The sequence below is a fragment of the Gavia stellata genome, chromosome 9, assembly GCF_030936135.1.
Source record: "Gavia stellata isolate bGavSte3 chromosome 9, bGavSte3.hap2, whole genome shotgun sequence".
Classification (NCBI taxonomy): domain Eukaryota; kingdom Metazoa; phylum Chordata; class Aves; order Gaviiformes; family Gaviidae; genus Gavia; species Gavia stellata.
Genome location: NC_082602.1, coordinates 22,701,950 through 22,724,106, shown reverse-complemented (window position 1 = coordinate 22,724,106; position 22,157 = coordinate 22,701,950). Strand labels below are relative to the sequence as shown.

Genomic DNA, 22,157 nt, shown 5'->3' with positions numbered 1-22,157 from the left:
TTAAACATAGATGTGTGTATAATTTTATATCTTGATATATATTTATATATAAGAATGTAATATACATATATACTGATATAAAAATAGATACACATTTTATAGATATTTATATTTTAAATATGTGTTTATACATATATATGTTAAAATCGGTATTAATATATATTATAGATAAACATAGTTGAATATATATGGCATATATGTGTATATAAACATTTGATGGATATATTAATGATAGAATAATTCCATGGAGTAAATTGTATAAAATGGTAATTGGCAGTATTGGATCACAGTGAAAAATTTTGTTGCTCTAAAAAAGAAAGCATAGTATTTTTCCTAAGTTACCGATATTTATAACGCTTCCACATTTGCAAATAATTAAAAAAAAGTCATAGCTGAATAATGTATATTAATGTGCTGATAGTGCCCTGATTTGTATTCTCTTAAATTAAAAAACAAAAAAAAAATCTAAGTTTAGAATGAAATCATGAATGCATAAATTATTATTATAGAAATGACATAGCACATCCTTAATAAATTATTTTAAGTAGTAAAAGTTTTTCTGTGATGGTAGAAATTAAGTAGTTGTCTATGGAATTTATAAAAAAGATTTTGACACTGATTCTCAAGGATTCACCTGAAATGTGACTACTGAGAAAGAAAGGCCAGCAGGATGATCACAGCAAGAGAAACGCTTTCAAGAAGAGAAGAGAGGTTTACTGAGCTTAGTAAAAAAAGGAGGTGTGATGTCCGTCCCCCCCCCCCCCCCCCCCGTTAAAATGTGTGAATAAGCTCTAGGGAGGGGAAGGTAAAGGAGACTGTGGTCAGATAAGGTATGCTTATTAATTGGTCCTGAATAAATGTAGGTTGAAAACTGGAAGAAATTTCTGGCAGTTAGTGCTCAGACTTTGCAACAGCTTCCAGTAGGACTGAAATTGAGGAAAACTTACTTGTATAGAATCATAGAATCATTTAGGTTGGAAAAGACCTTTAAGGTTGTCGAGTCCAACTGTAAAAACGTTGAAATGGATTATATGAAATTTTGTCAGTGATAACAGAAGAGTGGACTTGGTGGCTCAGGAGCTCCATGACAATTGTGGCCTCCAGTAGTATCCTCATATGCTTCTAGAAACTAGTATTTTTTCTGTTTAAATAGTTTATTGATGAGTTCCATGAACCTGTGTTTGTCAGGTTTTTGTACTAGGTTGCAAAGCTTTGTGGTGCTGTTCATTATTGTGATATTCACTATCCTAGTCAGTGGAAGTACAAACTTGCTGGTACAGCACATGCCCTGCGTGGTGCATGGTCATGCTCCCATGAATGAATGAATATGATGAATATGAGCCATGTATTTACCTAACATGGTATCTGCTCAGTACATTTGTATTATCTTTATAAGCTTTTTTGGGGGAGAAAAGGGAGAATGTTTTGTAGCTGAGGTCTAGCGTAGTTTTCATTTATATAGGTATGAAAAGGGAAGGATGTGTTTAGGTTCTTCATTGGTCATTTCCAATTTGACTGGAGTTCCTTAGCTTTTAACATGCATGCCTGTTTCACCACTTCGCAGCACTGCTGCATAGTAATGAATGTATAGCATTTTGGGGTGTGAGGGCTTTAATTTGAAGATTTTTTTTTTTTGTAGTACATATAGAAACTCAGAAATAAATGTAATTTATAAGCATTATAGATGGTTTATACACAAACATAGAAATTAACTCAATGAATGTGACAAATACATGGACCTGTTGAACGTATCCACTGGGTTAAAATAATTTAATGAATTATGAGCATTTGTAGGAAGCTTTCATGCTAGTAATCAAAGAAAGAAGGAGAAAGTAGTAAATCAATGTGGTAATTTGTTCTTTCTTTCCCCTTATCTCACCCTTTGAGCATGCACTCTGTTTGGAACAGCTAAGTGAACAGTAGTTCTGTTCTTCAAGGGGAAAAAAAATCGGAGAAATTAAGTTTTCATAGCAGTGCTGGTGTAACATGGAACAATAGAGACCTTTATGTTTTAAGTAGGAAAATGTGGGTCTCATTTGTGCATATCCCTTACATAAAAATTCTAGTGCTAATAAAGCACTGAACTGTTGTCTTGCTGAATATTTTTTTTCTTTCCCTACATAGGAAGGTGGGACTGAGGCTTTGGATTATATAGAAAATACATGAAATTATATATTTTTAAAGTAGCATATTATTACTGTTTAGATATGCAGATTTAGACTCTTCTGCTCTGCATTTAATGTATGTGTTGTATGAAGAGAGAAGATTTTTATGTTGAATATTTTTTCTAATTTTGCATGTAGTTTTTGCAGCTATATACAGTGCAGTATTTACCCGTATCAGATGGATGTGTGTAACATGGCTGTTGTATCTATTAATGAGAAATTTGCTTGTCCGTGTTGGAACAGTGCAAGCCCCTCACATTGGCACATATTAAAGATGTTGCAAATGCAAAGAATTTGCCACAGAAACAAATAATGAGAGTGCAAGCTTTGGTGTTGGCTTTGCTTGGCCTGGCACAATGTATCCACTACTTGGGTTCAGCTCAGCTGCATCATATTAGCAATCTGACTAATTACGAAAGTCAGAGTTTCTGGAATCATTGAGCCACCTGTGTCTGTGAGATATTAGGTTCATAGTGCTGAAGTGTGCTGCTTTTTTTCCTGGTATCCTGGTGTTTCTGCAGTTGTGGTAATGAAATATGACAAAAGTAGCCAGGTCCACCTTTGACTAAGGTATTAAATTTGATCAGCTCACTAGACTACGATGGGGTGATTGTCTCAAACCAGGTAAGTGACCTCAGGATCTCCAGATGACAGCTCCAGTAGCATAGTTGCAATGCATAGTAGCTGAATTCTTTAGGTAAGCTTATTTTGTAGGCATCAGTACCATTTTTGCTGTGTCATTACATTCCTGCTGCCAGTAGTTTAATGATTTGTTGTAGTAATTCAGGATCTGTTAGCATCAGGTATTTTTTCCGTGTAGTGTCCATAGTGTTTTTATGATTCATGTGTAAAATCAATGTAATGCAAGGATTTTTGATTATGCATGGCTAATGTAAGGAGTCTTATATTAAGATTTCTTGATTTCCATGAAGTTGAGCTATAGTCAGTTGGTGGCATCTGTTAACAAACAGTTAAGGAGAGAAAAAAGATTTGGAGGTAAAAATTTTTTACTATCCTGTTTTATTAATGTGATATCTAAAATAGTCATCTTGGATAATATTTTTAAAGAAACAGAGCCAGGCACAAGTAGTTTTCTGTTTAATAGTTGGTATTTGTCTGAATCTTTTTTTTGGTTTAGAATTGATTATTAATTCTGAATACATTCAGAATTAAAAATAATATTTTGTAATTAATATAAATGTTAATTATAATTCTAAACCTACAGAGAGCTTGATTTCCTCTGCCGCCCCCCACCCCCCACCCCCCCCAGCTCTAGTCAGTGTATCTTTGTGTTGCATGCTTTTGTGGCATTTCTGAAAATATAGATAGATTGAGTATTTCAGTGTCAGTCATGGACATAACATCTGCTTCGACTGTTTTGACAACCAGTTGCACTAACTAAATACAGGAGCACTTTACATCAAGTGCTAACATGTGTTTATGAACAAAAGAAGGGTTAGTAATGCTGTATGTTCAGAACATTTTATTGGTTGCTTTTCTCAAGTGTCGGGTTAATTGTAACCTCAATATTTTGTCAGAATGAATAGTATAACCCTCTTTTTTATCTAGTAGTATCTTGGAAGATAGACTTTTCCAGTATATTCAAAACATAATTTATATAATAGAGGCCTGCGTTGATTCTTAAGAAGTGAAACAAAAACTTGAAAGCATCCGAGTTCCCCTCTGTGCTAACGATAATAATAATAATAATAAGCATGAGAGTCCTTGGGTATATGCTGCGTTTCACTCAGCTGACTGATCAGATTTGGCAGAATAGACACAAAGCTGGTTGGAGTGGCCACATGAAATCACCTGGCAATAGGAGTCTTACTAGTGAAGTTATGCGGCCAAACTCTGTGAGAGTCACAACCCATGAAGCAGCCTAAAAAATTAAATTCTTACAGGCTTTCCTTCTCGGTTCTTTTTAATTTAATGTCTTTTTAATTTCTGTAGGAATTTCAGGTCTATATTTGCTGTGATATCATCTTTCTGTTAGGATTATGTGGTTTTCTCACAGGTTTTTCCTTCTTGCTCCATATTTAAAAAGATGGAATTCTTTAAATGGACTTTTACTCTCTTCCTTAGTTTTGCATGCTTACCTAAAATGTAACACTGCTCTTTATGCTAAAGTTTATGCTATACTTGTGCTGTTATTTAAAAAAAAAGATAGTTTGTGTTTCTATATTGTGGGTTACAGACAGATTTGGTGTTTGAGATTTTTTTGGTTTTCCACTTTGAAATAAAATTTCTAGTCCAACACACTGAAAGGAATTTACAGGAAAAAATTACATAAAGCAAATAATCTGCAAGTGGTTGGGGTTCTCCTCCACTCTAACAATAATTTTTTTTATCTGACTGTGCATGAGTATTTTGTGTGTTGCTAAGGTTATCATGTTTCTAGACATAAAGGTTTATATTCATATGTTAAAGTAGTTAGTAGGTATGGATGAGCTGTTTTTTGTTCTACCTGGACCCTGTGTTTCTTGGTTTTTTGCATAAGAGTTGCAATCTTTTGCTTAAAGAAAAAGTTCATGAGCAAAATTGACTATTTGGAAAAAAATCAGGGAAGCAAAAGAGAAGCCAAATAGGCATGAAGTTATGTTTTTCCTTCAGTAAGTGCTGTAAAAATAAATTCAACTTTGTTAAATGAAGCTCTATACTTATATTTGCTTTGGGTTGAGTTACTCCAGTTTTAAAGGCTAGCTTTAAAAATAGAAATTTTACCCTCTGTCTGTAGAAGTAGTCGGGTTCATTACCATAATGTGTGATAGAGTTAGAGATAAATCTCTTAATACTTTGTATCATTTTGTAGTTGCCTCATAGCTTTAACAATTTTGGGCCAAATTATGAACAATAAGTTTTAGCTGTGAGCACACTTAGGTATTTAGAGCCAATAGTGTGGGAGTCTTGGCAAGAGCAATATATTATGCCTTCAGTTTTTCCACATTTTTACTTTCCTTCTAGTGACTGTTCATTAACTGTAAAGAAGCATGAAGATCTCACTGCAGCACATTAAAGAGTTCATTTTAGAGTGTTAGAGTTGGACACACTTCTAAATACTTTCTCAGTTTAAACTAAGTTATCTCCATTACCTATATGAACTGTTGAAAAGTTTGCGTTGTTTACTCTGGTATGAGTGAATAAAAACTGTGCCATATAAAGATCGCTCTGTTCATGAGTGAATAATTAAAATCTGAATTGGTGAGATTTCATATGCTTTTTAAATTATCTTGCTTTTCTACAGTCTTTCAGGATCTTTTAAAAAGAAGGTTTTCTAAAATGCAATAAGCTTGCGTTGACAATAATTGGTAGGCATACATCTTATTGCTATGGAATTTCAAGAAGGACTTACAGGAAAAATCTCTACTGTAAAATTATACTTGTCACAATATCTAAGGCATCCTCCACGAGATACGAGGCTATTTGGTTTCTGTATTTGTGAAAAGTGATTTGATCTAGTATGGTTATGAGCCTCTGGCCATGAAAAATTTTGCTTGAAAATACACACTGGTGACAGCTTAAAAAAAAAAGGAATAACAATTAAACAAAATACAGCTGTTAGGTACTGTGCAAGTACATATGAGCTGGAGTGTCAAGGGACAGGAGAGCTCTGAGGGTGCTCCCGCACCAACCAAAGCTAATTACATCAGTGCAGCAGTTGGAACCAGCGTGACTCAGGGCAGTGTGACAGCATGCAGGTTTCATCAGGAATGTCAGAAGTGGGGCAGTCCTGGAAACATAACCATTCAGCACTGGCATTTGTAACTACTTTCTTCTTTTTTTTTTTTAATTCTCCTAATAATTTCCCTAGAAAATTATATAGTTAGAAGCTATTCCTTACCTGCAAAACAAATATATCAGACAGTGCTGGTATTGTCCTGCAGATTGTGTGAAAGTATAAATTTTTTAAATATTTTGAACTGTAACCAGATATGATAATTTTTGAACTGAGATTGAAGACTCACTTTTGAGATGCACTCATCAATCTCCTAGCTGAGTATGAGAGAGAAAAAGATGTTGGATTGGCTTGTGATCATTCTTACTTACAGATAATATTCTTGCCTTCCCATTTGTATGAAGTCTGAAGAGTCTTTTAATCTCTGGAATTCTAACATTTATTGTAAAAACTTAAGATTTCCTTAGTATAGCAAATACTCAAAGATAGATACCTACAGAGAAGTCTGCTGTCATAGTATGAGAATGTGCAACAGTGATGACAAAGTTTGTTTTTATCTTGCAATCGGGCACGTGCACTTGTTGCAGGACTCTGAACAACCTAATTAACTCTTGTGAAAACAGAAGATTTTTTTTTTTTCCTCTTAGCTTTTCCTCTTAGCTAGTAACTGTAATGCCTGTTGACTGCTGCCAACATTTGGACTTTGAATCCACAGTAAAATAATGTGAGCTTCTTTTAAGATGATTAAAAGTGATTCCTATGTACTCTTCATTATTATTTTCATTTTATTTGTTTTCAAGAAATCACAACAGATACAGACCTTCATTAATGAAGTGTGGGCAAAACAAAGGATGTATTATTAGCTGCTCCAGTTTCATGTTACAGCAGTCTTAGTTCTTAAAGTGTTTAGAAATTCCCTTCAAGTATTAGAGAATGGGTGAAATCCTGGTCATACTGTAATCTATTTAAAATCTCCTATTGGGATAATGTTACTTGGAGGGAGAAAAAGAAGCATGTGCAAAATGGAGCTATTGGCTTCATGGGAACCATAATTTTACATCAGACATTTTAATAAAGAGACATAGGCCAAACTTATATTAAGCAGTTTTAAAACTATAGTTTTGAACTAAAAATATTGTCTATATAAATGCGTATAATGCATGTAATTCAGATGGGATCATTAACTTGATATATAAAACTTCCTTCAGTACCCTTTAGTTGCATAAGCTGTTACTTACTGTTCATGTTACCACACTGCTTGGAAACCCTACTTCTGGATTTGAATCTGTTGTCCTAGCTGTTTTACAAACAAGTGATTATCTAATTTGTTCTATAGACTTAGAAGCAGTTAGTTGCTAGTGAGCTCACTCAGGTTTTTGCAGAAGATAAACTTCTCCCAAACACTCTCCATATGCTGTGGCTAAATTTTCTTTTATCTCAGCAGGCTTAGTAGCTGTGTGCTGCACTGTAGTCTGCTGAAGAGACATATCCTAAGTTTCCAGTGGGGAAAAAAAAAAAGAAAAACATTTTCCCACCAGTTCCAACTGTTAATATTAGGTAATTTTAGAGTTATATGCATCAGAGCAAAGGAAAAACAAGGTTATTTTTTTAATGTATGTAGCCAATCAACACTGAAATGCTTCTAGGCTGAATAAAGGTCTGAATGATAATTCTGAATAGTTTATCTTTCAGCAAAAACATAAGAATGTATCTGAGCCACGGAGGATTGTTCTAAATGTGATTGTGAGTTGGATCAACAAAAAGACCCCTGAGAGAAAACTGTCATCAATCTTCTCTGTTTTAAATCAAGAATTTATCTTGAGTAACTTTGCAGACTTAGAGCATCATGCTACAAACTTGAGGCCATTATAGTTCTGACCCTGTGCATATGTGAGATATTTTACATTATATAAGCACATTATGGTTGCCCTGGGAACCATAACATTGGACTTCCTGTCTGTTTGCAGTCTTGGGATTGCGCTAGGTGGCTTGTGTGTGTAAATGTAAATGCATATACTTTAAAGGGAAAAAATATTATTTCATGAACATTCAGAATATTTCCCTTTTATGAAATTAACTTGTATTCTGGCTCACCTGTGTGTCCTTTTGAAACTTACCTTACTTAAAATACAGTCAGGGAGAACCACAGGTGTGCAAAATCTCTTCCTATGTGAAGATTTCATTGTCTTCTAGTGATTGGCCATCAGCATAAAGGAGGCTTTGGGCTATTAACACCAAGTCACTCAACAGGTTGAGGCTGTAGAAAAGATAGGTAGAGGTTATTAACAAGCAGGAAACACAACATGGATCATATTTAAAACAGCAGCATATTAATTTTCTTATTCTCTGGCAGTCCAGAAATAGAGGGGTTTTTGTTTCTTTCCTTTTTTTTCCTTTAACCAGCAGGTTGGAGATGGACTTTTGTAATAATTTGAATGCTTCCTTTGATCAACAAAGTTCTTCAGGCTTTCATCTTTAGCAAGCATTTGTGAATCACTGCATATTTAGTTTAGCTTGCACAGTGTTTCTTTGCCATTGGTTTGGAAAAGCTGCAAATCCAGCCTTTGTAAATGATGATCAGTTTTGAGTAATTTTTTTTTGGTTTTGAACACATTTCTCCTCATACTTTAGCTTTGACCAGCTGTTTCCTGTTTTTCCTCCCAGTGGTTTAGCTGCTGAGGAGATAAATGCATCAATGGTTTGTTTCAGAATTAAATTACCTTTATAAAATGATGGAAGATTAAAACAAATAAGTTGGACACCATAAGGTTATGGTGAAATTCAGAAGATGAAATATTGTTTGCTGTACCTAGATATTTCATAGATTACAAAGCTTTTGCTACCCAGGGAGCTCTTTTGATACAAGAAAACTAATCTAGCATCGGAAACACCAGGGTGAAGCTTTGTGTGGGGAATTTGGGTGTGTGTGGTGGAATTTTTTAAGCAGTTCCAAGTTTTTGTGTTCACATGAGACTATTTTGATTTATCCGATCTATGATTTACATAATGACCTGACCATTACATCATATTTGTCCTGTTCAACCTGCCCCCCAGTTTTTTGGCTGATTTTAATAGAGTATGTGTTCATTTTTGTAGTTGTAGAAACTATTTTGGAATTTTAGAACTGAGTTTGTGTCTGTATTTTTGCAGAATAAAGCAGGACAGGTTTACCAGGGAAGACAGGGAAGCGTTGGCATATTACCTATTAGGAGTGGCTTGTGCAGTACACTTTGTTTCTTTTTGTTCATGGTGAACTTACTCCACATCCACACAGCAGCTACATTTTCGTCCTGGCTTCAGACAGCTTTCTTCAGGACCTTTAAGTAAGTTATTTACTAACCCAAAAGGTGTTTATGTAGACAGTAATGAAAATACTGCCCTCTGTTTTCAGGATTGAGGTTGTCACTATGTAGAATTGTGGAAGGATTCTACACAATTGTGGAAGGATTCTACAACACTTGTTGCCCCTTCTTTTTTTATCCTAGTGTAGCAGGCTGTTCTGTGGAATCCAGCATCACCTGTCCCTTGCTCTGCTTTAGTCCTCCCTGTGCCCTAAGTGGTCAGATCTTATTTAGTCTGCACCCTTTTGCATGATAGAAAAGCACACAATCAGAGACAGTTGATAGCATGTCAACTCCCATGGCCAGTGATCCTCCCTGGATTGAGGGCTTTAAATATTCCTTCCCTGTTAGGTCACTGAGTTTCTTATCACCGAGTAGCAGAGGAAGGGCTGGGGTTTTGTCTGTGGTGAAGGTCTCAGCTCCAGAACCTTAGAGCATGCATTCGCTCCCCTGGACAAGGTGCTTTTTATCTTTACCCATTTATAGGCCTTATCCCATACCATTTTTAGGCCCTGCAGACTTCTACAGATGTCAGCCTTAATAGCATTTACCTCAGGGTATGGTCCAGCTGTTGCCGTTTGAAAAAGACTCACCCCTGCAACTTGTGCTCTCTTAATTTCCCTATGGCTTTTCCAGGCTCCTTCTCCCCAGGTTCCTTTTGGTGGATGACTCCAAGATCTGCTCCCTCCTCCTAGGCTTCCTGACCTTGAAAGTCTCCATGGGGTTTCTCATTAAATTCTGTGAGGGGAAGGGGAGAGTGTTCCCCTCTCTGCCTTGAAAACTAGTTTTTTGTAACTCCTCCTAACTAGTTTTGCTCTTTTTACTTCAAGTCTATGAGTAGCTGTCTGTTCTTGTTCCCTAGTGCCATTCTTGAACTTACCTTCAGCTTGCTTAGTATTCCCTAGGCTCATGGTCTTTATGGAACCTTCTTTATCCTTCAGTCTTATATAGAGAACAGACTTCCCAATATATTTCCCTTTAGTTCTCTACTACTAGATAATATTTTTCCATAGTATTCACAATCTACTCTTCAGCCGAGTCTAATAGTTAAGGCTGAAGTTCCTTCTTCATGCAATTGTATGGTCTTAATGGGCACTCCTGCTTTTATTAGCCCTATGTCCAGCTTTGTTGAGCTCACACAAATTTACTTGTGGCATCTGTACCATTTATAGCTATTACATTTTGGTTTTAGCTTTCTTTTGGTCCTCTTCCTTTCCATGTTCTTTTTGGGGATTTTTTTTTTTTCCAGTGACGTTTAGTAAACAGCGTTTAAACTTCACATTGGACGATTGATATGCACATGGTTGTAGTATTACACTCTTAAACTGAAATTGGCTTTCCAAAAGAGCTGGGATTTTTGGCTGAAGTTTAATGTCCATTTCATCAAACTATCATAGAGAATAGTACATTTGTAACTTTTTTCCTGTTGTACTCATCAGGAAAAAAGAAGTATTTGCTAGTTAGTATTTATATTAGGCATTAATGACCAGATTCCTCTGATCCTTGCTTAATTTAAATTTCTCCAGTCTGCAAAGAAACACAAGGAAAACAACAGCCAAGATTAAAGCAGATTCTCAGAAAATACCCATGTGGTTGTGACTCAGTGGATCCAAGAGAATAAAAAACAAAAAAGACCCTTTTTCATTAAGTAAAAGAAGTGGAAATTGATTTAACAGTACTGGGCAGAATTTGCTAATGAGATATGAAAGGTAGTTAACTGAAAGAACTAGTGAAAAAGAGCCAGTGTTCTATGAAAAACTTGGAAGGAAAATAAAAGAGATAGTTGACAAAGAGTTCTTTGAGTTTTGGAACTTCAAAAATGTAGAGAGCAAAAAACAACAACAAAATCTTACTTCCAAACCTAACCAGAACTAAAGGTTTTGCTGTTATTCTGTGGAACTAAGACATATGTAAACCAGTGCTAGTACTATCATGATGGTTATGTACAAAGGTTGCACTTTCAAGTAGAAATATAAAGAAAATTAAAAGAATTTGGAGAGGGACTTTTAGTCATCATCTGATTTCTAAACCATTATGAACTGAGGCACTCTGGCAAGGCTTGGTGTGACAGGGCCAAGCATGTGTGGCAAAGCTCAGTAGTTGGGCTATTTTGCTAGCTTCTTGGGGTTTTAATTAGGTGATGTTTTATAGTTTGGTTTTTTTCTGGGAATATTTTCTGCTATGGAAAGTATCTGATGAAAATAACATGCTTTTTTGAAATGATTGTTGGTTTAAAAAATCCAAATCTGCAAGTAGAGTTACTGAATCTCAGGTTTGATAAAAATCAGTTTCAAATTCTTATCTGGACAACAAATGAAATTAAATAATGAAATAGAATGAAACTTAATTTTGGAAAGCTTAAAATAACAAAGTTTCTTAGAAGACTAAGATGAGGCATATCAGAAAATTCAACACTGCTATTGATATCTTGAGTCTCCGTGCTTTCTAGAGACTTAAAGATTTCCACCTCTCTCCCAGAGAGGAGGGGCAGAGCTCCCAAATTTATCTTGCCGATATATTACAATTATCGTGGCAGCAGCAGTACTTAACATGTGCATATGCAAGAAGAGTTGTTTGGTTGCTTATGTGATGTTTGTGTATCATTGATAGTGTGTGTACCACAGCTTGGAAACCCATGACTGAGTCCATGATTTGGCTGGATGAATTTTTGTAGTTTTTGACTGAGATGAGATTATTTGCTTCATGTTCTGTTGATAAATACTGTGTTGCCCCAAATCTAAGACAATCTAGACCATAAGTTGGTTTTGTTTTTTGAAGAACAGAAGAAAAGGTTGACGTTAAATGTAATTTTTAAAAGGAAATTAAAATGAAAAGCCCCATAAGCATTGTATCGTCATGTAGTCTAGCTCATGCCACTGCCCCAGCCACGTCTATATTGTCCTGTTCACTGCATGCCTCTCCTCTGCCCTACAACCTGCAGTGTAGATAACTTTCAACTTCAGATCTTAAATTGCTACCTTCTTTGCAGTTCTACCATTCCTCTTGTCAGGCATACTGATTTCTTTCAACACTGTGAGTAGCCTGAAGACATTCAAGCCTAGGGTCCAACCCCACTAAAACTATGGTTTGCTGAAACCTTGCTGACCTGGGCAGAGTTATTGCAGGGGCATATGTAAATGCACACACACATATACGTACATAATCAGATCATAAGTAAATGTGAATATCTGATACCATACCCATAATGATAAAATCTTTGTCTTGCTGCAGTCCTTTTGACAATACAACTTCATTAGAGAACCTGGACAAACTATAGCGGTAGGAGAATCCTTATACTATATTTATGCTGGCCCAAATCTCTGCAAGGATAGTTATATAGGTATAATTTTTCTGGTAGAACTGTATTAGCATCTCCTTGCTAGGAGAGAAAAGGCTACAGTTTCAAAACAGCTCACAGATGACTCTGTATTGTAAGTGTGGAAGTGCATTCATTTTTCCATACCTTGATTACAGCACATATTTGTTCATATGTTGAAACTATAAATTCTAAACTACTATTGAAATTTGTACATTAGAAGAAAAATAAACAGGAAAAGTCTGATCTTCTCCCATGTCACCAAAGTTTGACTAGATTTGAAGCAAAATGTGAGGCATATGCCATCTGGTGGATAGAATTATACAGTTTTATTGGTAATCTTGATATATTTAACGTGCAGCTTCTATTAATGTTTTAAATCTGTTTCTGTTCTATGCTTCATTATAACTTTTAATTGGCATTGGTGGATATTTCTTTAGTCAGAAGTAAAGGGAAAAAAAATCTGAAAACTGAATTCAAGACAAAATGGTATTCCAAACTTGGCTTTGGTGTATGATTAGTGAACTGGATGCTTGGAAGAATAACCCCAAAACCCAAATGGAAAAGTAACCATTTCCCTCCACTTAAAATATTAATTTTAAGGTTTAAAAATGTGTGCCAATTAGTCAAAGATATTTTCTGATACACCTTTCTCAAGCCCCTGCCTTATTGCAAATTGTGATCTGTTTGACATGGTCTTTACAGAAAGACTGGGTATTGCTCTGTGTCTGCACTGAGGTGGCAGGTAAGACTGGAGTAGCCTTTCAGAGGCCATAGGCTCATGTCGTACAGCAGCTTTCAGTTTCCTTTGCCTGTGGGTCAGAATTGCTTTTCGCCAGCCATTTGGGGCATGGTTTCATCAATTATCATTTTGTTCAGAAAGCCATGCTTTTAAAATTGTTAGACTGCTAGTAGATGTGAACGTAGACGTGACTTGAGTTTTTTAAAAAAACTAGGTTAGGTAGACACAGTAAAGAGTGTGGCCAGTATTAAATATTTTTCTTTTCGCACAATGGTGCATGGGTGTATGGATTCAGGACATACGTTTCAGGAAATTTTACAGAGTAGACATACTGTGGGATAACAAGTGGAGCAGTCAATGTATATTGACTCTGATAGAGAATTTATCTTATGCTGGTGGATAGTTTTTATTCTTTGCTCTTTTAGTGGACATGGAGGAATCTAACATCCTGTTATCTACTAGAAGACTGATATTGCAGCTCCTTCATTTTTTCTTTAGACTGATCAAATCTAATAATTTTTTTTTTCTAAACTTATTCTTAGCATATTAGAAAAGAATTGAAAAAGTACTTCAATAATGTCTTTCACACTGTGATTTACTACAGATCGGATCAAATAAAGGCAAGTTTGTGCTTATAGTCTGAAAATAAATGAATTATTCAAATACATTGTAATCTATGCAAGTATGAAATGGAATTGTCACCATGTTATGTCATCGTTCCATTAGCTAATGTAATGGGAAGGAGAGAGCTGAAATACAACACAATGGAAAAAACAGGTAATGCTATTGCTTCCACATGCTTCTGATTTCAGAGAGCTAGTTCAGGTGTCTGCACTGTGCTGCACCACATTCCCAGCTCTGAAGGTTTATTAGTTCAGTCATGGTGCACAATCAAGATGGAGATTTAATTGCACATGGAAAAACATTTGTGGTTTGTTTTATTACTAGAAGTAACTGGCTACTTTAGAAGTATTTAAAAAGATTCTTCTTGACAGTAAATTTACTTACAGTAGACTCAACAGACTTACTATATGTGACTCCAAACTTCGTGGCTCTGTTATTCTTCTTGTGACTAATTTATTTCTCAACATTCAAAGATAAATAATGTTTAAAAATCCAAAAGAACAAGTGTTCACATTATTTGCAAAAATTACAGTTGAAATGTTTTTGCACCGTAGTATAACAGGGCTTCTTTCTGAACTAAGCTGCTTTGGCACTTGTGTGTCAAATATTTCATGAAGGAACAGCACGTACAAGCTCACCTCCCTTTTAACTGTTTCACTGGTCGGGAAGCACATGTTCAGTAGAGCATTGCTAAAATGGCTACAGGTTTATACTTCTTCACATGGTCCTGTATTCTTTTGGAACCATACGTATGCTACATTGGGAGTAAATTATCTGGTTTTACTGTGTCTAAAATGTTTTATATGATTATTTACCCTAAAAAAGCCCACGGCACTTCAAAAGGTTCAACAAACACTGGTGTCTAAAGTTGCTTTGAAAAGATCCTTTCCCATCAATTTTTTAAGCATTTTCCACATGCTGCTGTTGTCTTCCCATGAAATGCCGAATTACTCCAATCATATTATGTTACAAAAAAATAGTATTTTTCCTCATCTGATTGAATGATGGTCAGCCAAAGGAGAAATATAAGTGAGTTCTGGCCCAAAACAGGCCAAGAGATTAAAAAAAAGAAAGGGGGGAGGAGGGGTAGACATATTTTCCTAATGTTTGGTGGGGGGAGGGAAGTGTTTTTATGGTATTTAAAAGGTATTCAAGGATTCCTTCAGGCAATTTGTGGTGAAGCCCTCCTCCACTTTCAGTGAAAAGCTGGGCAGAAATTTTCTTGTTTTCATTTCCAACTTAAGAGCACAGTTAGGGAGGCAGGTCTTTTTCCAGCCTGTGGGGCCAAGCAGAAGAGTTAGGTCTTTTCAAAGGCTTTATGATGTCATGTAGGTCATTAGTCTAAATCCCACTTTTTGTTTGGAAGAATAAGGTCCATGATGTATATATCAAACCTTATTTTTCTGAGGGTTTTTTCCCTCCCTTTACCAGCTTGTGAGTTCTCGCAAAATGGTTTAAAGTTGGGGTTTGGTGTTTTGCTGACTTTCTTCTACAAACCAGACAAAATAATCTTTCCCTGAGGTGTATTTGCCCATCATGGAGCCAACCTCTCTGGCTTTTTGTGCTTATATGGCTTGAACAGAGATGATATTTTTCTCTTGGATAGTCTTATGTCATGACAGTTATGTTTATACGAATATAAACAAAAAGAAGATTTATTCTGGGCAAATTATCTGAATATAAAAGATTTATTCAGTTTGCTTTGTTTTGTTGCTTAAAATGTCCTCTGTGTTCACATATATATTTGAAAAACATTTAAAAATCTGTATTTATGAAAATGTTGCTCTTGGCAAAATGATGAAAAGAAACATTTTTTCATGTAAAGAACAGTGCAAGCACAAAATAACATAGATTGTATAAAAGAAAAATTTAAAATTAAATTAATTTTTTTTCAATCTTCACTGCTATGCATTTCAAACATGTTTAGGCTTTAAAGTCAAAATGTTTACAAAAAGTTAGTCAGGCCTCAATACAGCCTGTGAATTTCAAAAAACATTGGAATATTACTTCTTAAAGTCTTCACTAGCAGATTTTTAAATGTTGGCTATTAGATTCCTTGTTGGGAAAACCTGATTGCCCATTTTATGTTCTACTAATTGAATAAGATTGTGGGCAAAGCTTTTTTGCTTGTTTGTACCATTGTCATGGCTATAGAAAACAATTTTCCTACCAGTAGGTGGAATCAGATGAAAATCTTAACTATTAAACACAGTGCATAGCTGTGTTTTCTGATTTGGCCGAAAGAAATCATCTGTGTAGCTCGAGTTTTGAAGTTTGCAAATAACAGCAGCTTTCTAAAAACCATGTAGCTGAGCAGAATACAAATTAGGTAGATATAAAGTTAGCATTTATATTTAAGAATAGTATGGCTTTGATACTGGTTCCGTATGTGCAGTTTTGGAGAGTACTCCTGGATGGGTTAAAAATGTTCTATTATATGATGTTTACCACTATCAGACTGTAAAAGTTCCTCCTGGATGTTGTCTTATAGTCATGTTCTGTTATTTTTGCATTGTCTGAGTGAACGAAAATCCTGTTATTTGTTAATATCCATAGCTGTCCAGTAGGCAGTTTCTTCTAGGCAACTTTTTTTTTTCATAGAAATTTAGAGTTAAAATCTTCAAACTACAAATACTGACCTATATGATGCAAAAAATAAGGTGCCAAAAACTAAGGAACATGTGATCTTTGTGGACACTATTTTAGAAAATCATTCTGATCCTCTTACTAATTTTTTAGAATTAGATTTATTTTCAGACCTCTTCTGAAGAAAGTTGGCACTGTAATTTCTTTTCTTTATATGTCTCAGAAGCATTTGTAAGACCAAAAAAAAAAAAAAAGGAAAAGGGAATGAAGGTTTCCCAGTTACATTGCGTGTATAAAGTTTTGGCAGTGTTGATTCTTTGTTAATTTTATGTATAATTATTAAGATAACAGGACTGTTGTATATTTGTATCTCCTCTGAAAAATCTGAGTTTGTGCGCAAAACTCAGTCTGAGAGTGACTGATTCATACACCAATTCATCTTTACCCAACTCATCAAAAGAGGTATGTAATCCCTTGGAAGGGCCGGGCAATACACAAAGGTTTGTCTGGCCTTGTAATTGTGGCGGTTGAAGGAGAGTTGTTCAGTGAAGAGGGAGATACTGGAAGTTAGAAGTTGCAGATTCTCCTTCAGACTCTTCCTCTGAATACTTCTTATTTTGGAGATGTAATTTACATTCTTATTTTCTCCACTTTGCTGTGTTTGTAAAACTGTAGTACGTACTTATTTTGGGGTATAGTTTTCCCTCCTCCTGGGCATTTTGGAAAGTAAAAGAAAAATTCACCTACCCAGTACTAGTAAAACTTTTCAATAAACTTTAGAAATTAGGAAATACACAGGAAAGAAAATGTTAAGGTCTTTAGTGATGGACATTTCTGGGAAGGCTTTAACACAGACTCTCCAGTTGGTCTTTGTCAGGCATAAAAAGTCCAAGCTAAGCTTCAGTCTGTTTTTCTGAATTCCTCTAAAATGGTCTCCTGAATTTTTGTCTTCCTTCCTTCTTACCAGTAATGTTATGAGCTGGAGAGTTCCCATTTTATGTTCTTGGAGGAAATAATTTTTCATGGGAATGTTTTTCTCCTTTCAGCGAGGAGAAGCTTTCCAGGGATGGTTTGGATCAAATCATTCAGAATATTTGTGATGAAAAGCATAAGTTATTGGAGCTCAAAACATAGCTCACACTTTCTCGGTGAAAGGACTGTAGTACTTAATGTATTGCAAATGCATGTCTTGGTACAGATGCAGGTTCCAAAATGTCTAAGAAGCTAAAGACCTTTGGGACAAACCTACACAGACAAATTTCATGAAAGGTATGCGGGAGAACTTGTAACACCAGAGTTCTGCATCTCGGTTTTTCTGCTTTGGGACAGACTTGGCAAGCAGACCAAAGAGGATATGTTGGATGTTGTCTTAATATTTTTTTTTCTTTTTTCTTTTTTTTTCTTTTTTCTTTCTTTTATTTTTTCTTTTTTTCTTTCTTTTTTCCTTTTTTTTTTCTTTCTTTCTTTTTTTCCCCCCCACCAGGCTGTATACGGTAATACCATTCCTTGCAGATATATGGTCTCTCTAGTTCCCTTCGTGCGGAGAAGTGGAAAGCTAGTGAGATATATATTTAATGATCTGTAGGAAATACAGAGTTTCCTTCCATGCTGTAGCACAAATTTTCTGCTCTTTGCAGTGTCAAAGAAGGTCACTGTGAAATTAAAGCTATTTTATAATTGACAGGCTCTTAATTAAGAGGTCATATAGTCAATCTTCTGTAGAGATGGTTTGTTCTCTTTGGAAGGAGAACAAAGCTGAGTAATAGTGCACCTTCACCTTTTTGTCAAGAAAGTCCTGCAGCTGGGGAGAATGTCGTCTTCTGCTAAAGCAGGTTGCACCATTTATGCCTCATGTGCTGGCAAAATAAACTCTACACTTTCATCCCTCAGGCATTTTGCAGTGGTTTGTTTACCTAAAATTCCTTGACATTATTGAGAAAACATAGCTTTTCTTCCTTGGACTGGAAGAACAACAAATAACAAAAAAGCTGTTGATGTGGGTTAGAGGGAACAACATTGTTCATCTGTTGAATTCCACAGACGAGTGGAATCTCTTGTAAATCTTCCCATGCTATTAGGTCCATATGTTGTGGCACTGAAAAATACACGAAAAGTGTATTTGACAGGAAAAGCGTTTGCTTTCCTTGCTAACCCTGTGCTAAGACGAAGAGAGCAAGGATGTCTTGTGCCTGACTTCTGACTGGTTTAGGCATGTCAACATTTACCTTGTGTCCTGCATGCGACACTTGGAGTTCCTGATGAAATCTTAGAAACAGCTCAGGCCTGAAAACTTAACTGAATGTAGACTTGTCAGCCTCCTTCTCCCAGTCTTTCTTTTTTTGTGTGTAGGGAGGCACTTTAGGGTGCTGTGAATTTGGTTAGTTCGACAAGCCTGTTTGTGTAGAAAAGAGTATGTTCAGGACCATGGGGACATGATGATCTTGAATTCAACTGACAGAGCGCATTACCAAACTATACATGGAATTTAGATAGAGTTTTGTTCTTCTGCACAAAGCTTAAGTCCCCAAAGAGGAAAGAGAATTTCATTGTTTATCTGCCAGAAGTGCACTTAAATTGTATTTGAACAAATCTGTTAGATTTTTGTTTTGTTGGGACTGCCAAGAACAGATTGGCTGTCTTGAAGCATTTCTTTGCATAGTGGATCATGCTGCACATAAAAGAAGCTTAAAAGAGTAAAGCAGTTTCTGTACTAGATGGTATCAGGGTTCACACTATTTGGATAATGACGTGGTCATAGGCGCTTAGAATGAAGATTTTTATTATGGACTCCAGGAGTTAAGAATTTTCAGTTCAAATTATATCTTTCGTTCAGGTGCTTTGTTCTAAATTTTCAAAGAACGCTTTTGCAGCAATTGCAGAGTGGTAGCTATGAAAGAATGTGAAGCTTAGCAGCTTATAATATATAGGTAAAGTTACAGATTCTAGAGCTGCTTAGCTAAATCCATTGCATATTTTTAACTTTAATTGTGTTTCTTATCAACTACCTTTTTTCAAAACCATTTAGCTAACAAATAATTAATGTGTTCTTTAAAATGTCCATAGACTTGAAAATATCAATATGTTATGAACTAAATGCCCATAGGTGTTTGCCAGCAAATTTCAAATCTGTCTTGGCATAAATTCTCTTGTAGTTAAGAAAAGCAACTACTTACCCAAACTTTATTATATTCCCTAGTTTGCTTAATTCAGAACAATTGTTGTTCCCCTACTTTACAGTGGAAATAAAAGCTGCTGCTGGGACTGGAATGATTACAGTAAAGATGGGCATCTTTTCATTAACATCTCCCATGTAAAAGTGGGGCTACCCATTATGAAGAAAGTGGTTTCAATGAAATGAACAGGTTTGTTATGCAAGATGTCCATTTTCTAAATATTAGCAGGTAGAACATCTGTAGATGTTTCTCTTTGTTTCCACTAAAACATTTGGCAGGCCAGCTAAGGAAGAGTAGCTGGTTTTTGTAACTTGTAGTTGCAAGACATGTATAATGATAGGGGATTTCTCTGAGGAGCTAATCTGTGTTGCAAACCTCAGCATGGTTAGAAGTGTATCCAAAATGTTTTCTGCAGGGGAGGTATCTTTAAATATTTATATAAGATGTCTCTATCAAAGACTCTCAATTTTGACAGCTGTTTTTCAACAGAGTTAATCAGTAGCTAGAAAACAGAAAGCAGAGTGTATGTACCTACTACGTTGTCGTTATACCTAGAAACACACTCATTATTGGGCATAAAGTAGACAAAGAGGAGACTACAGCTGTCCCTCTCCCTGATTACCCAAACGGACTCTCCTTCCAGCCTATTTTTTCTGTTGCTCTTTTGCTCAAATGTCATTGTTCTATCCCTGTTTCCAAACAATGTAATGAAATTGGTGTATGTGGAAGAGGTGTTTACCCTGTCTTTTCATGCTTGGGAATTCCATGTAAAGACTATGTCAGTATTGATACCATGAAAAGGGGTTGTCTTCTAGATGCAAATCCTTACAGGAAAAAAGAGCCGAATTTTAGAATATCCTGTAGTCATGCCTTGTCAAGCAAAAGTACGTCTTCCCTGACAATAGCAGGTAAGAAATTTCTTCTGGCTTCCAGCACTTGAGGAAACCAACCACAAATTGGTATTAAGGAATTCTAGGTACCAAAGCGGGTGTTATAATTTCAAGGCAATACCAGAAAATCAGTGATTAGAGATAGACAAGAACTGTTTTCTAAAGAACAGTTCTCCACAGGTAGTTTTTGTATGATATTTCATTACTTTTAGTAAAAGTAAAGATTCTGTAGAAACACAGATAAAACGTATTCCAGAAGGTCTTATTCAACAAAAACATGCATGTGAAATTGTCTTTGCTTCAGTTCTGGAAGAGTGAGAAAACTATTGTAATGCCAGAGCCTACAGTACTTAAAATGGCTGTAATGTACTGATCTTTGGAGCATTTAATGACAAGGTTTTGTGAATTTTTGTAGAATTTTTTTATAGAACTCAGCTATTTCCCGCTATTTTTACATTACTTGCTAGATGATATTTAATAATGATAGTATCTGTTTTCTGTGGATAGAAGTAACGAACAACGGTCTCTGCCATGTACCCTTTTCCTGTATTTGTTGCTGTCTGTCTGTTACTGGAAGAGGACACTGAAGGAAGCTCTCAGTGATAGTTGGATGTTTTGCATGTTGTTTACTTGCGCGACACTCTAGCATGCCGCTGTAGCATATCTTTTCACAGTTTTTCTTCTGTGTTAGTTTTTCCATAACTGTAAGGGAAAGTATTTTAAAGACAGTAAGGTGTGAGTCATGTTATTTAAAATATGTTTTCAGAAGATACGTAACTGTCACATTTACTGCACAGTTTCTGCTACTCAGTGGCTTTCCTACTTTTACCTTTATCATCATTATCTTTATCACACATTTGTTTTTGTACCTTCTGTGACTGGCTATTCTCACCTATTGTTGCTTTTCAGTCAGTGTTTGTCCATAGGTGAAGTTATTCAAGAGCAGTATTTGAGGGTAAACTAAATAGTAACAAGGCCCACTTCTGAGATAAAGTTACCCAGGTTACCAGATACGGATTTATTCAAGTTTATTTGAAGTGTGACCCACTTTAAGGAGTCTTCCTGAGGAGTGTAAGGCCATGAAGCCACAAAATACCCAGTGTGGTGTAGTACTTCCATGTTGGCTCCTTCATCTATGCTTTAATTTAAAAGAAAATGGATTTGTAAGGCTGCTTATTTCAGTTCCTGCACTAGGAAAAATGCTCTTTCATCCACTTTATGTTCCTCTCTGACCCTCTTAAAGTAGCATACAGTCACCCTTGGAATTTTTAGGTTTGCAGAAATTATTTGTAAAACAGGCCTTTTCCTGTCTAAATTGTGCCCCCTTGTGAAAAAAATATGGTGGGTCAACAGAAGAGGACATCTGCAACATTACAGCAGAGCAGTGTGCAGCAACCTCAGCAGTATGCTTGGGAACTGTTTCAAGAGGACAGTAATTAGAAATAATCTTCTTGTGTTTATATAATTTAGCTGAAAGGTTTTTTTCCTATTCATCTGTATATTTTCTCCAATAATATAATTGTATTAGTAGCTTAGAGATGAGAAATCTAATGTGGGAAGAATTATTTTACTTCTGCTTATGGTGAGTTTACATCATGCCAGTGACATTATTGTCTGTATTTAGAAATACATTTTAGAAATTAC

General features: G+C 35.7%; 1 protein-coding gene across 1 annotated transcript in view; it reads left to right on the top strand.

Moving 5' to 3' along the window:
- The window catches only part of PLCE1 (phospholipase C epsilon 1), a 135,471-nt gene that overhangs the window by 1,561 nt on the left and 111,753 nt on the right, over positions 1–22,157 (top strand). The window lies entirely within an intron of this gene.